The following is a 16,430-nucleotide window of genomic DNA, read 5'->3' as shown; positions in this document are numbered from 1 at the left end:
ATATTGTCAGGACTCATTGATGCAATATTTTTAGCTTTTGTTAATGCTTTTAGGATTTGGTCTTATGTGATAGCTGGATTTGATTCAGATTAAGATATATCTTGTGGGATAGATGGTAAAAAGGGAAGAGTAAAGTTTGAGCTGAATTTATCGTCTAGTAGATTCATTATATCTTCAGCATCAGTCTAGGTAACATCATTCACAATGAGCTCAGTTTATTGCTTCACTGTACTTTTGAGATTATGAACATAACTAAAGCAGGTCTTGGGATGGTCTTTATGTTGAGTAGATATTTTAACCTCAAACTTGACTTTGGTGGATTTTATTATGCTCCTGAGTTGCTTGTTTATTTCAGTAACAAGTGCTCTATGATTCAGGAAATTACACATCTTAAGTCTGGTCAAAATTCTCTTCTTTTTATTGTCAAGCTTACTGATATCATGGTTTCACCATAGCAATTGCTTCTGGAGTTTGCCTTGAACTTATATCTGTAGGTTACAGCTGCATCTACGCAGCTGTTTGCATACTGCTATAGTGTGGTGGTACACATTTCCATTTATTCACAGGATTAACTGTGATTGGTGGATATCTGAAGTCTGTCAATAGAAAATGTAGTTGTCATTAGTTTGTCTTTGAGAAATTTATAAAATATATATTGGGTGGAAGGGCTCTCTGGTTTCAATTTCATTTCAAAGGAGACAGCTTTATGGTCAGATCTAACAAATGAAAAATAGATGCAAGAGATGATGCAAAATGCTCCTAGACAAAATCCAAGGTGCACTTCACTGTAGTCAGTACTTAATTGTCCCATGGCATTTGCATTGACATAGTCCAGAAATTTCTGTGCTCATGTACTAGTAGTGGTGTAGGTTTCCCAGTCTATATTTGGATAGTTTAGATCACATAGGAAAATGTTATTGGGTATAGTTCTGAGTGTTTTCAGTGCATGTAGATAGGCATTGTGGCTTTGCTGAGTCATAGAAGGAGATCTATAGCTAGCTAACATATAGTATGGAGCCTTTCTTATGGTTATATGGAAGTAAAGAAGCTCTAGTGCATAATGCTGCTTTACACCTAGAGTGCCTTTTCAATAAAAACTGAGACATCTCCACCTTTCTCTCCTCCTGCACAGGACTGCATAGGTAGTTTAAAAGTGTGGAATGCATTTTAGCCTTGTGCAGCCAGAGTTATCTCCTCCATTTGAAACTATATCTCAGACACTACACAAATGTTTACATCCTTCTGGGTGACGACTTATAGGGAAACGAGTTTCTTTTTCAGACTCTTAGCATTGATCAGTAACACCTTTATATTTTCCTTCTTCTTTAGAATTTTATTCATATTTGATAATGACTGTATCATCACAATATTATACATGTAACATATCTGTATAAGTATAATAAAAATATTGAAGAAAAAGACAAGTGCCACTATTACTCTGTCCTATAACATGTCAGAGTCAATGATCTGAGATGTACCTCTCTGAATTTTATGAACAGAGACATGATGGAGCTCTCCGAATATGAGTCCCTGGAATGCTTGCTGCATTATGTTGGTAAGTTTATTAGGCTGGCATTGCCTATAAAAAAAACAATATGCAAGTAGACAATGTCTTTGCCAGTAACTGAAACCCTACAGTGGACAAATGCAGGCCATCCATGGTGAAGCAGAATAATCCGTCAGTCATATCTTCCAAGACAAATGATTAACACACTTTGAATGGCAGCAAAAACTAAGCCAATTATTAAAGTTAATTATCTGTGGCATCATCCTTTTAGAAGGTAGAATGTTATTCAATGTTAGACTCATACCTTCCTGGGACACATATTCTGGGAGCACCCATATTCAGGCATATCAGTTTATAGAGCTTCACAATGTGAACCCTACACCTATTAAATGTCAGATCCCTGATAGATGTCCTCTGCATTATTCACCTAAGGCTGGTTATCTTACACAGACTTCCTCCCCATTGTTATGTCACCTTCTATGGCAGTCACAGACAGCACATTTTCACTGTACAATACATAATGTACCATATAGATATGTGCTTGGTGTTGCTGCTACAATCATCTTCCATTGACATGCCCTCCTCTGCTGTACATGTTTCACTTGTTCCCTTTCCTTGAGTTCATTACTACAATTCATCTGTGTGTCCATATTCAATACACACACTTCCCTGAGTGGTTTATTTTGCATGGCAGTTCATGCCCCATTACAGATCATTTACACAGCTTCACTACAGAATGCCAGGAGTGGGATATCACAATACTTTACACTGTCCTGTACTGTGTTTGGACCATATACTTTGTATTCATGCCTCTCAACTGTTCCAGATATTACCAGGATGTCCAGATGTTTTCCTTATCAAATCTGTGGCTTTCTGCTATATCACTTGGATGATCTCAGGACTGATGTGAAGTCAATATTACATACATTTGAGTTTATACCTCTCAACTCCCCTTATTTGTGCAAATTTTCATTTTTGTCTCATTTTTGTTTTTTATCTTTTCCTCATAACATTTTGGTTTTCTGGCAATTAATTGGCATGTCATTGCAGACTGAAATCAGAAACTGATGACAGACATTTGAGTTTCAAACTTCATGCTCTTCAGAAAATTCATGCTACTGTACAACCTATTATTCTATTACTGTTCTAAGTTTGGAAGAGCAATATTAGAATATGCCCCTATTTTGGGCTCTTTGCCCCCCCCCCCCCATTATTTATGGCTTTGTCCAGATTTCTTGCTCTAAGAGGTTGAGAGGTATGTTTGAGTTTCATTCTACCAAATTTGTGCGACATCTATGTCAAATGTGTCCTTATTTCTGGTTAATTGTCCCCGCATTATGTTGACCTTTGTGCAGATGTGTTGCACAAACAGATTGACAGCTATCAGTGAAGCACCGCTGATCATTCTGCACAAATCCACAGACCATAGGTCCTCTGTTTTAAACAGATTTGCTATCTGCATTCACTTTCATGATTTCCTAGCCCACAACACCATTGCCAGCCATGAAACCTCACTTAGACATGGTGCTTAGTATTAATATGCAATGCATGGTGGTGTGCGCTGCCACATTCCACACACCATGCACACAAATGTGAACTCTGTGTAGGCTTTGCGCAGAGTCTATATGGAGTTTATTCAATCCCAGGGTGTGAATGTACTTCCCCACAAAGATATTTCAATATCAACTAGATGAAGTTTGGTTAACTGACTTAAGTAATATAAATTTATCCTCATCATGAATTAAATTATGTAATCCACTGCTATTTAAAATTTCTTATAAGTCCTATCAAATGTATTATAACTTATAATTAACCTAATTAATCTAAACAGATGTCCTTTATAAGTCATTACCTTTAGAAATTGAAATCATATATTCATATATTTGAGGAAAAGTATGTTATTCCTTTTTATTCATAATATTTATAAAACTAATTTTTCTCTAATAGAAAGCATTAAACAACTAACAGATGTGCAGTTCTAACAGCGAGCTAACTGTTCAGCTTGTGTATCGAACCTGCTATATCTTATGACACTACTGTTTCATAATATCTAAACTGGACTGTTTTGGAGTTCAACTGCATAAAACGTTTTTTGATAGTGTGTAAAAATATATGGCATTTTTGTAATTACAGTTAAATATTTCTTAGCAAAAGAAAGCAGGAGAATATGGACTGGATACTTCTGACTAAGGAAGCAGAATGTAGATTTCTGTAGCATTTGTGCAAAAGTACACAAATATGTGTAGAAATGCATTATGAAATTAAAAAAAAAAGATGCCATCTAGAGAAGAATGGTTACATTTTTATAGAAACAGTAGTCTTAAATGTTTTGGAGGATGTTTAAGCTAAATGTATTTGATTTGTAACATACTTACATTGCTGATGGCAGTAAGTTCTGTAAAACTGTAAATTATTGCCATCTTCTAGTAATGAGTGCACTATTTTCCTAAAGCAGATAACAGTTTATTTATACAAAAAAGAAAAAAGTCAGTAATACGGCCATATAAGAACATAAATCTGTGAGTAAAATGATTCTGTCTTGTGAAGAGAACAGCTATGTTCACAAACATGCCAACTGGCTGGCATGATTAGAAACATGCTCTTTGATCAAGGAGGCATTGTTCTGACTCTTATTTTCTCACAAGACAGTCACATTTCCAAACCATACATGGGATGCCTAACTCATTAAAAGGAAAACAAATTAAACAACAGTACATAGATATACATTAATTTTATCAGAATTATCTTGCATCCACAAAAATATAGGCTACAATTCAAAGCGGAAACTGTGGGAACCAAAATAAACATGGGCAGCAAATGGAAATTAATAAATCTTGACAAAGTTGAGTAGGCCAAGGACAGAAACTGTAGGAAATGTTCAAAATATTGTTATGAACTACCAGTTAAGATGTGAAGAATAAATGGCTATCCTGACTTTTATTGTAAATTTTCCTAAAAACCCACATTTGTTTCTATGTGTGTTTGTGTGTGATTGTGGGATGGTGCATTTTTATGTGTGCGTACTTTTCTGGCACTTTTTAACTCACAAATATGTAAGAGATTCATAACTGTGGGGTTTGCAGATGCCTTGCAAGCCAGGCATCAATCACCCCTCAGTAATCTATCTATAGGAGACGGTATAGAGGTAAAGGGCTTTAAGGCACTCTGTATAAGGCAGGTTTGTTATGCCTTATATTCTTTTTGTAAGGAACCTCTGATGTTACTCTAGTTACTGTATATGCTTGATCAGGTACATACCAAAAGGAGCATTGTGCTCTATGATTAAACTATATGCTTGTTCACCAGTATGTGTTCATTGTAACTGCAGCATTATCCATGGGAGCTATATTGACTCTAAAATCATAATCTACATAATTTATTGCCACTGTATCAGCTGCAACACACTTTCTATACCACTAAGCAGAGAAACAAAACAACAGCATATTTATCATCCAAGAACATAATTCTACCACAATACACACACACACACACACACACACACACACACACACACACACACACACACACACACACTAATTTCCCTAATCAAAAGTAGATATCATGTTTAAAAAAAATCCATGTCATTCACTAAAGCTGATCAAGATACAAACATTCATAAGCAAACAGCCATACACATACATACATACTAATCCTATAATACTTAGATAATTGCCTGTGTAATGATGTGGTGAGTCATTAGTTTCATTCAAGTATGCGTGTCCAGTACATCATTAAGAAATTCCCGCTAGTACTCTGGGCAAGAAGATATGGAACATGCATGAAGTTTCATAACATTGTTTAAAAAGGTAAGCCATTTACTTTTTAATTATAAAATAATCCAAAATATACTACTTTCAAAACCCCAAGCATTTCCAAGACAATATCAGCCCGTGTTCAGAGCAGAACATATGGCTTCTACCTTTGCTTTCAGTAAAACCCCTCATCCAGATCCTAGAATTAAAATGTATTTAATAATAACAAAAATAGATATATCCATTTTTTTCTGATTACAACACTGTCCTTAACCCCTCCTTAACCCCATGGATTTATTATTAATCACAACCAGTGTTTCCATTTGGGGGTTGGTATAATGGCTCAACATTTCCTCACAGCCAAATGGTAGAGGGTTTGAATCTCACCTTTGAAATAGAAATCGGCTAGCCTTAAAATATCCCACAATGACAGCTAGCCTAGTACTTCCAGGGTTCAGTTTAATAGCAGAATGTGCACAGTGATTCTCTAACTCAGGTTAATTATCTTACCCTATACAGGGACATCAATATTGTTTCACGAAAACTTGGCTAGGCTTAGAATGACCTCCACAGGTTGTTAGCCTAGTAGCAATCTATGAATCTATGAATCTATGTAAATAACTGCATAGAAACAGCAGTACCAAACTACAATAAACTTAGGACAAACTTCAAAAACGAACCCCATTGGTGGACCCCCCCCCAGAATAAATAGGTTTTGCAACAAAAGAAAGAAAATCCTGCCCAAAATAGGAAGCACTATGTCAAAAACAGACAACAAACTCCTTCATCAGTCTCAACAAGCAGCTCAGGGGACTAATCAATCCAGCAAATCCAACTATGAGACAAAAATAGCTTCTTGGGCTAAGGATAACCAAAAATCATTTTTGATTTATGTATACAACCTTAAGAGAACACCCAAAAGTGTGCTAAACTAATAGTAAATGGAACTCCCTATACTGAACCACAGGATATAGCAGCTTTGTTGACAGATAAATGTAGCTTCATTTTTAACTCCCTATCACCTACAGTTCCTCCCACTCAAGAAATACTCTCTACCATTTCTCTCTAGCTATAACTAAAGAGCAGGTCATCACTACACTCTCAACAGCTGAAAACACTGCATCAGTGGGTCCTGATAATATCTCAAGATACATCCTAAATAGCATGAAATACGATCTGTCAGGCCCACCAAAATCTGTTTTAACCACATCCTCCAGACAGACTACATCCCTAAGGAATGGAACACTGCAATGTTTATCCCTCTACACAATGGAAGACCATCGACAGACCCAGAAAACTACAAACCTATAAGATTTACTAGTGTTATATGCAAGGCCATGAAAAGAATTATCATGGATCTGATAAACAAAGACGTAGGAAATCTTCAAACACTGGACTCATCCCAGTTCGGTTTTGTCAAGGGCAGGTCATGTCTGCTAAACCTGGTGGACTTCTTTGATTATGTATTTGCAATAGATGAGAGCAAAATGATCCATACTGCCTACCTTAACCTGGCAAAGGCATTTAACACAATACCTCACTCAGGTATTTTAGACAAACTCACAAGTTTGGACATGAATCCCTATATAGGTTCACAGGTTCATAGGTTGGTAGTAGGCTATAGGCCCTAGGGCCTATATAAGCCTAACCATAACAATTCCTGGATATTTCTTCCTACAATATTTACTTCCCTGGACTCCTGTCTAGCAGGGTGACTGACATGATTCCCCGGGGTAAATTTCCTATCTCCCATTCAGTCTTCAAGGTTCCTTTTGAAGAGGGCCAAGGAGATGCTCTTCTTGACATGTATGAGCAGTCTATTCCAGAGTATGGGGGAGTCTCTGCGTCAGGAACCTATCCCTCCAGCATGTTTTGTTCATTGTGATGACAAGGTTTAGATCCCTGGAGCATGTGGCTCTGAGGGATTGTTTTTTCTTTAAGTGGAGCATGTCCAATAGCTCAGGGTTTGACATGACCTTGTATGCTAAGCAGAGATCGCCTCTGAGTAGACGATATGTAAATTTAATTCAATTTTTAACATTGACTAATAGCAGGAAATTAAGTCATTGCTAACATTTATTTAAAGCCTGATACTGCCTATGATATTTTATCTGATGAAGTCTCTTTTTAATTTTAACAGAGATGAAAGCGCCTATCTCTTTTTTAAAATAAAGTTTATTGTGGTTTTCAAGGAGAAGTGAACATGTCTTGCCTGCTCTGCACTTGTTAACAGTTAAATGTGAAGAACATTTGTCTGACCAGATCTACTGATGACTGCAAGCTGGGTACAATCAATGAATCTCTGAAAGATGTAGACATCCTCCAGGAGGACCTGACACAGACAAAAAAACATGTGCCATGGCTTAAAACTCAATGCAAAAAAAATCCTAATTAAAGCTATTGGGAAGATGACCACCCTTGCAAATTTTAACATTCCTTAAGAATAGACCCAGTGGTAAGGGACTTGGGAACCCAGGTTGACAGTAATTTGAACTTTGATCCTCATGTGTCCATGGTAGTGAGAAAATCCTTGTATGAGGCAGAACTTATAAGCAAAGACATGCCATCCAGAGCTGAGGAGATCACAGTTCGACTATTACTCAGCCCTAATTGGACCAATAATTGAGTAAAATGCACCCGTCAGCAAGTACATTGCCAGGCCTTTGCAACAGGTGGAGAGACCACAGAGGTTCCTTACAAAAAGAATACAGGGTGCAAATAACATATGCTATGTGGACCACCTCAAATCCCTATCCCTGTACTCAGTCTCATACAGGTTGCTGAGGGGCTGTCTATGTTTAGCCTACAAGACATTCTCCCTGATGGATCTGCTACAGATTCATGAAACAAACGGCACTAGAGTTACTTGATCTAAGAATCTAAACCTTGTCTGTGACATAAACAAAACATGTTGTAGGGGCAGGTATGTGTCTCAGAGATTTCTTCTTCTCTGGAACAGACTTCCCATTCATATGAAGCAGAGCTCTTCCTTAAGCCTAGTATCATGCAATTTAGACCTTGTGGCTTGTGTCACTTATGGATGGGGGCAGCTGGTAGGTACAGGCATATGCCACAGCCATTCTAGTTCATGGTTATTGATAAATGGGAAATTAGGGCATGAATGGGTAGGTTTAAAAAGGCTCTAGGGCCATTAGCCTAGTAACCTCTTATGATGTTATGATCTTATGATTATAAGTGATTATTGAAAGTCTAAAAAGCCTCTTTGTAACATTTGTTACCTTCTAATTAAGGCTAAAGTGCAGTTGTGTAAGTAAACTTGCCATAGGATTAGAGGTTTGAATAGGTCATTGTTGCAGTGACTTAGCTATATTAGACTTCTTACCAAGGATCAAATCAGCATGACAATTTCCAATACTTTAGGGCACCTTCCATGTGTCCTAGCCATTGTACAACTTGATAAGAACAGTATAGGTGTCCAAACTTTAAACCTGTCTTACCTCAGAAGAAAGAAGCTGGAGGTTAGACAGATTGGAACAGAAATAATAAAAATTCCACACCCTGGCATAAAGTAGCAAAAATGAGTGGGATGGAAGGAGTGTGCAACTACTGCAGCACTGATCTATGTAAACATTTACTGTTATAGTAAGTTCACTTACACAACTGTACTATGCTCATTATTAAATCACTGTTGTAGTTGCCTAAGCTGTATGGGATGAATACCAAAGATTAGAAAAAAATGGAGGCTCTAGAAAGATCAGAGTCCAGGAATCCCTGGAATTAGTCCTACCAGATCTTGCTCTGGTCTTGCTCTGGACCTAGAGAAGAATCTAATTTGTAGTGCTTGATAAATGTGCTTGCAAATGATCAAGTTGCTGCTTCTAGTGTATTTCTTGAGTCCACCTGTTTCCAAACATGTAGCCATGGCCCTGGTATAGGGGGCCCCTGACTTTGCCTGGAAGTGTATTATTATACTAAGAATAACAAAAAACAATAGCATGAGACTACTGCTTCGAAACTGCATGCTTTGATACTGTTTGTATTTTTTTCTTAACTTCATAGGAAATAAGCAGTTGATCAGAAGTACTGAAGTTTTTTTTTGTCCTATGTAGTACCTGAGATGCCTATGAATATGCAGAGTTTGTAAATTTCTTTCTCTCTCTCTCTCTCTCTTTTTTTTGGTTCTGGGAAGAAAATAGAGTTGAATTGCCTGGTTCAGTATAAACTCTGAAACAATAAGGATAAAGGAAGAATTTGTTCTTAGTGTTACTCTATCTCTGTGAAAAATAGATAGGGATAGGGATGACTCATGATAGCAGCTTGTAACTCAGTTACTCATCTTGCTGAAGTCAGAACAATGAGTAGGTGCTTTTTTTAAGTAAAAACTACAAATAGTGGCATGATTGAGACAAAACAAAAGAGTGTTAAGTAACCCAGTATAAAACATGCTATACAGGTAGATAGATGTATAAGACCTCTTTCAAAAACTGTTTCACTCTAGGTAGAGTAGAAATGGAGGATCCAAGGGCAGAGAAGCAGATATGACCTGAAGGAGAAACTGTTACTTGATATGAAGAGTAAGAAAGGCCAGAGTATAACCAGTCACACAAATACTTCAGAACCAATGACTCTGAGTCCTGAATGGCTTCTGGTTCTTATCATGGCATCAACTAAAAAGTCATTGCCACTTAATCATACATGATTTTTTAGCAACAGGTTTCTTTTGCCTCCCTTAATATCTGCTGCATACACTCAGAAAAAAGGGCCTAAAAGGTACTAAACCTTTCTCATCCATGCTGTTGAAGAAGTTGATGGTTGGGCTGTATCAAACAAACCCTGTCTTGTGCTTGTCTATTCTGTGAAGAATCTTGTAACAGCCACTGTCCATTTTCAAAAAAAGGAGAACCACTGATACCTGAGCCAAATGGGAGTCACCACAATCAGCATTGAAGAGTCCTTATGCACTTTTAGAAGAACCATGGTTTTCAGAGGAAAGGATGGAAAGGTTTACAGGAACATTCACAATCACAGGACTAAAAGATTTCTGTCTTCAAAGCCTCTGCGGAAGGAGTCCAACAACTAAATTTCTTTAACTGTCTGTTTTGGCTGGAGAAAACAGATCTACTTGAGGAGATCTCCACAGATGAAACGATTCCTGGATGACCATCTGTGTAACTTCTATTTGAGATGGTTTGTTCTAGTTCTGCTCAGCTTGTCTGCAATATGTTTTGTTTTGATGAAGTGAAGGTAGCCTGGAGGTTCAGACAAATGAGTCTATAATTCCCATAGTTTGTCTATAAAGGGGATAATAAACTGGTTCTCCCTTGTTTGCTTATTTACTACATCACTGGAGTGTTGACTGTAATTACTTAGCAGAAGGCCTGGAGAGCAAAGATGATTCAGAAATTCAAGAGAGATAATTAGATCCATAATTTCTTGGGCGATAGTGTAGTGTACTGGCTCACCTTCAGTTCTGCACAGGAGTGGGTGTGGCTCCGGTGATTGGTGTGAAAAGTTGCATATGAAATGAGGCATGATTGACATGCCATTCATATTAGGCAGTGACATCATGCATACAATTAATGTGGCCGAATGTAGCAAAATTTACTGTAAAAAGTCCGACTATTTAAAAACAGAGACCAGTTATCTATATTTTAAAATATATATTCAAGTATATTCAAATACACATCTTTGTAGTACGTGGTAAACACCAATCATAGTTTAGTGGATTACGGCTATTTATGGTTTCTGTGTTCTTTTACAAGTGCAAAGTTGTACCTGTTTGAGTGAATTTAGAACCTAAGTGGAGGGCTGTAATGCTGTCAACTGTTTCCAAGATGCTCAAGTACATGTGAATTGGTGCTGCATTACCACCTGTCTAAAATACACCAGTAATATTGTTGGAGCTGTTTTCCAATAGTTGTCAGTATCTATATTTATCTGGCCTTGCCAGTATCCTATGTTTGTTTTTCTTATTTTATTTTTTTTTTAATCAGCTAATAACACTAATATGTGGCTTCATACATACCTCCACAGAGAGAGAGAGAAAATGAGACTAATACCTCCGCAGAGAGAGAGGGAACATGAGACTAATACCTCCGCAGAGAGAGAGGGAACATGAGACTAATACCTCCGCAGAGAGAGAGGGAACATGAGACTAATACCTCCGCAGAGAGAGAGGGAACATGAGACTAATACCTCCACAGAGAGAGAGGGAAAATGAGACTAATACCTCCGCAGAGAGAGAGGGAACATGAGACTAATACCTCCGCAGAGAGAGAGGGAACATGAGACTAATACCTCCATGAGAGAGAGGGAACATGAGACTAATAGCTCCGCAGAGAGAGAGGGAACATGAGACTAATACCTCCACAGAGAGAGAGGAAAATGAGACTAATACCTCCGCAGAGAGAGAGGGAACATGAGACTAATACCTCCGCAGAGAGAGAGGGAACATGAGACTAATACCTCCGTAGAGAGAAAGGGAATATGAGACTAATACCTCTGCAGAGAGAGAGGGAACATGAGACTAATACCTCCGCAGAGAGAGAGGGAAAATGAGACTAATACCTCCGCAGAGAGAGAGGGAAAATGAGACTAATACCTCTGCAGAGAGAGAGAGGGAAAATGAGACTAATACCTCCGCAGAGAGAGAGGGAACATGAGACTAATACCTCCACAGAGAGAGAGGGAACATGAGACTAATACCTCCGCAGAGAGAGAGGGAAAATGAGACTAATACCTCCGCAGAGAGAGGGAACATGAGACTAATACCTCCGCAGAGAGAGAGGGAACATGAGACTAATACCTCCGCAGAGAGAGAGGGAACATGAGACTAATACCTCCACAGAGAGAGAGGGAAAATGAGACTAATACCTCCGCAGAGAGAGAGGGAAAATGAGACTAATACCTCCGCAGAGAGAGAGGGAAAATGAGACTAATACCTCCGCAGAGAGAGAGGGAACATGAGACTAATACCTCCGCAGAGAGAGAGGGAACATGAGACTAATACCTCCGCAGAGAGAGAGGGAACATGAGACTAATACCTCCGCAGAGAGAGAGGGAACATGAGACTAATACCTCCGCAGAGAGAGGGAACATGAGACTAATACCTCCGCAGAGAGAGAGGGAACATGAGACTAATACCTCCGCAGAGAGAGAGGGAAAATGAGACTAATACCTCCGCAGAGAGAGAGGGAAAATGAGACTAATACCTCCGCAGAGAGAGAGAGGGAACATGAGACTAATACCTCTGCAGAGAGAGGGAACATGAGACTAATACCTCCGCAGAGAGAGAGAGGGAACATGAGACTAATACCTCCGCAGAGAGAGAGGGAACATGAGACTAATACCTCCGCAGAGAGAGAGGGAACATGAGACTAATACCTCCACAGAGAGAGAGGGAACATGAGACTAATACCTCCGCAGAGAGAGGAACATGAGACTAATACCTCCAGAGAGAGAGGGAACATGAGACTAATACCTCCAGAGAGAGAGGGAACATGAGACTAATACCTCCATGAGAGAGAGGGAACATGAGACTAATACCTCCTCAGAGAGAGAGGGAACATGAGACTAATACCTCCGCAGAGAGAGAGAGGGAACATGAGACTAATACCTCTGCAGAGAGAGAGGGAAAATGAGACTAATACCTCCGCAGAGAGAGAGGAAAATGAGACTAATACCTCCAGAGAGAGAGGGAACATGAGACTAATACCTCCATGAGAGAGAGGGAACATGAGACTAATACCTCCCGCAGAGAGAGAGGAAAATGAGACTAATACCTCCGCAGAGAGAGAGGGAACATGAGACTAATACCTCCACAGAGAGAGAGGGAACATGAGACTAATACCTCCACAGAGAGAGAGAGGAAAATGAGACTAATACCTCTGTAGAGAGAGGGAACATGAGACTAATACCTCCGCAGAGAGAGAGGAAAATGAGACTAATACCTCCGCAGAGAGAGAGGAACATGAGACTAATACCTCCAGAGAGAGAGGGAACATGAGACTAATACCTCCAGAGAGAGAGGAACATGAGACTAATACCTCCAGAGAGAGAGGGAACATGAGACTAATACCTCCATAGAGAGAGAGGGAACATGAGACTAATACCTCCTCAGAGAGAGAGGAACATGAGACTAATACCTCCAGAGAGAGAGGAACATGAGACTAATACCTCTGCAGAGAGAGAGGGAACATGAGACTAATACCTCCAGAGAGAGAGGAACATGAGACTAATACCTCTGCAGAGAGAGAGGGAACATGAGACTAATACCTCTGCAGAGAGAGGAAAATGAGACTAATACCTCCGCAGAGAGAGGGAAAATGAGACTAATACCTCCAGAGAGAGAGGGAACATGAGACTAATACCTCCACAGAGAGAGAGGAACATGAGACTAATACCTCCACAGAGAGAGGGAACATGAGACTAATACCTCCATGAGAGAGAGGGAACATGAGACTAATACCTCCAGAGAGAGAGGGAAATGAGACTAATACCTCCAGAGAGAGAGGGAACATGAGACTAATACCTCCGCAGAGAGAGAGGAACATGAGACTAATACCTCCAGAGAGAGAGGGAACATGAGACTAATACCTCCCAGAGAGAGAGGGAACATGAGACTAATACCTCCACAGAGAGAGAGGAAAATGAGACTAATACCTCCACAGAGAGAGGAACATGAGACTAATACCTCCGCAGAGAGAGAGGAACATGAGACTAATACCTCCGCAGAGAGAGAGGAACATGAGACTAATACCTCCACAGAGAGAGAGGAACATGAGACTAATACCTCCAGAGAGAGAGGGAACATGAGACTAATACCTCCAGAGAGAGAGGAACATGAGACTAATACCTCCAGAGAGAGAGGGAACATGAGACTAATACCTCCAGAGAGAGAGGGAACATGAGACTAATACCTCCAGAGAGAGAGGAACATGAGACTAATACCTCCAGAGAGAGAGGGAACATGAGACTAATACCTCCCAGAGAGAGAGGGAAAATGAGACTAATACCTCCAGAGAGAGAGGGAACATGAGACTAATACCTCCAGAGAGAGAGGAACATGAGACTAATACCTCCGCAGAGAGAGAGAGGAACATGAGACTAATACCTCCAGAGAGAGAGGGAACATGAGACTAATACCTCCAGAGAGAGAGGGAACATGAGACTAATACCTCCAAGAGAGAGAGGAACATGAGACTAATACCTCCACAGAGAGAGAGAAAATGAGACTAATACCTCCGCAGAGAGAGAGGAACATGAGACTAATACCTCCAGAGAGAGAGGGAACATGAGACTAATACCTCCAGAGAGAGAGGGAACATGAGACTAATACCTCCGCAGAGAGAGGGAACATGAGACTAATACCTCCAGAGAGAGAGAGGAACATGAGACTAATACCTCCGCAGAGAGAGAGGAACATGAGACTAATACCTCCATGAGAGAGAGAGGGAACATGAGACTAATACCTCCAGAGAGAGAGGGAACATGAGACTAATACCTCCATGAGAGAGAGGGAACATGAGACTAATACCTCCGCAGAGAGAGAGGGAACATGAGACTAATACCTCCGCAGAGAGAGAGGGAACATGAGACTAATACCTCCGCAGAGAGAGAGGGAACATGAGACTAATACCTCCACAGAGAGAGAGAGGGAACATGAGACTAATACCTCCACAGAGAGAGAGGGAAAATGAGACTAATACCTCCGCAGAGAGAGAGGGAAAATGAGACTAATACCTCCGCAGAGAGAGAGGGAACATGAGACTAATACCTCTGCAGAGAGAGAGGGAACATGAGACTAATACCTCTGCAGAGAGAGAGGGAAAATGAGACTAATACCTCCGCAGAGAGAGAGGGAACATGAGACTAATACCTCCAGAGAGAGAGGAACATGAGACTAATACCTCCACAGAGAGAGAGGAACATGAGACTAATACCTCCAGAGAGAGAGGGAACATGAGACTAATACCTCCAGAGAGAGAGAGGAACATGAGACTAATACCTCCAGAGAGAGAGGAACATGAGACTAATACCTCCAGAGAGAGAGGGAACATGAGACTAATACCTCCAGAGAGAGAGGGAACATGAGACTAATACCTCCGCAGAGAGAGGGAACATGAGACTAATACCTCCGCAGAGAGAGAGGGAACATGAGACTAATACCTCCAGAGAGAGAGGAACATGAGACTAATACCTCCACAGAGAGAGAGGAACATGAGACTAATACCTCCAGAGAGAGAGGAACATGAGACTAATACCTCCATGAGAGAGAGAGGAACATGAGACTAATACCTCCGCAGAGAGAGAGGGAACATGAGACTAATACCTCCAGAGAGAGAGGAACATGAGACTAATACCTCCAGAGAGAGAGGAACATGAGACTAATACCTCCAGAGAGAGAGGGAACATGAGACTAATACCTCCGCAGAGAGAGAGGAACATGAGACTAATACCTCCAGAGAGAGAGGGAACATGAGACTAATACCTCCAGAGAGAGAGAGAGAGAGGAACATGAGACTAATACCTCCGCAGAGAGAGAGGGAACATGAGACTAATACCTCCGCAGAGAGAGAGGGAACATGAGACTAATACCTCCACAGAGAGAGAGGGAACATGAGACTAATACCTCCACAGAGAGAGAGGGAACATGAGACTAATACCTCCGCAGAGAGAGAGGGAACATGAGACTAATACCTCCGCAGAGAGAGAGGGAACATGAGACTAATACCTCCGCAGAGAGAGGGAACATGAGACTAATACCTCCGCAGAGAGGGAGGGAACATGAGACTAATACCTCCGCAGAGAGAGAGGGAAAATGAGACTAATACCTCAGCAGAGAGAGAGGGAAAATGAGACTAATACCTCCGCAGAGAGAGAGGGAACATAAGACTAATACCTCCGCAGAGAGAGAGGGAACATGAGACTAATACCTCCGCAGAGAGAGAGGGAACATGAGACTAATACCTCCGCAGAGAGATAGGGAACATGAGACTAATACCTCCAGAGAGAGAGGAACATGAGACTAATACCTCCAGAGAGAGAGGGAACATGAGACTAATACCTCCGCAGAGAGAGAGGAACATGAGACTAATACCTCCGCAGAGAGAGAGGAACATGAGACTAATACCTCCAGAGAGAGAGGGAACATGAGACTAATACCTCCGCAGAGAGAGAGGGAACATGAGACTAATACCTCCAGAGAGAGA

Source organism: Protopterus annectens, chromosome 10.part0 (assembly GCF_019279795.1).
Source record: "Protopterus annectens isolate FY-2018-M chromosome 10.part0, PAN1.0, whole genome shotgun sequence".
Classification (NCBI taxonomy): Eukaryota; Metazoa; Chordata; order Ceratodontiformes; family Protopteridae; genus Protopterus; species Protopterus annectens.
The sequence above is the reverse complement of the archived record's forward strand: the minus strand, read 5'-3'. Positions refer to the sequence as shown.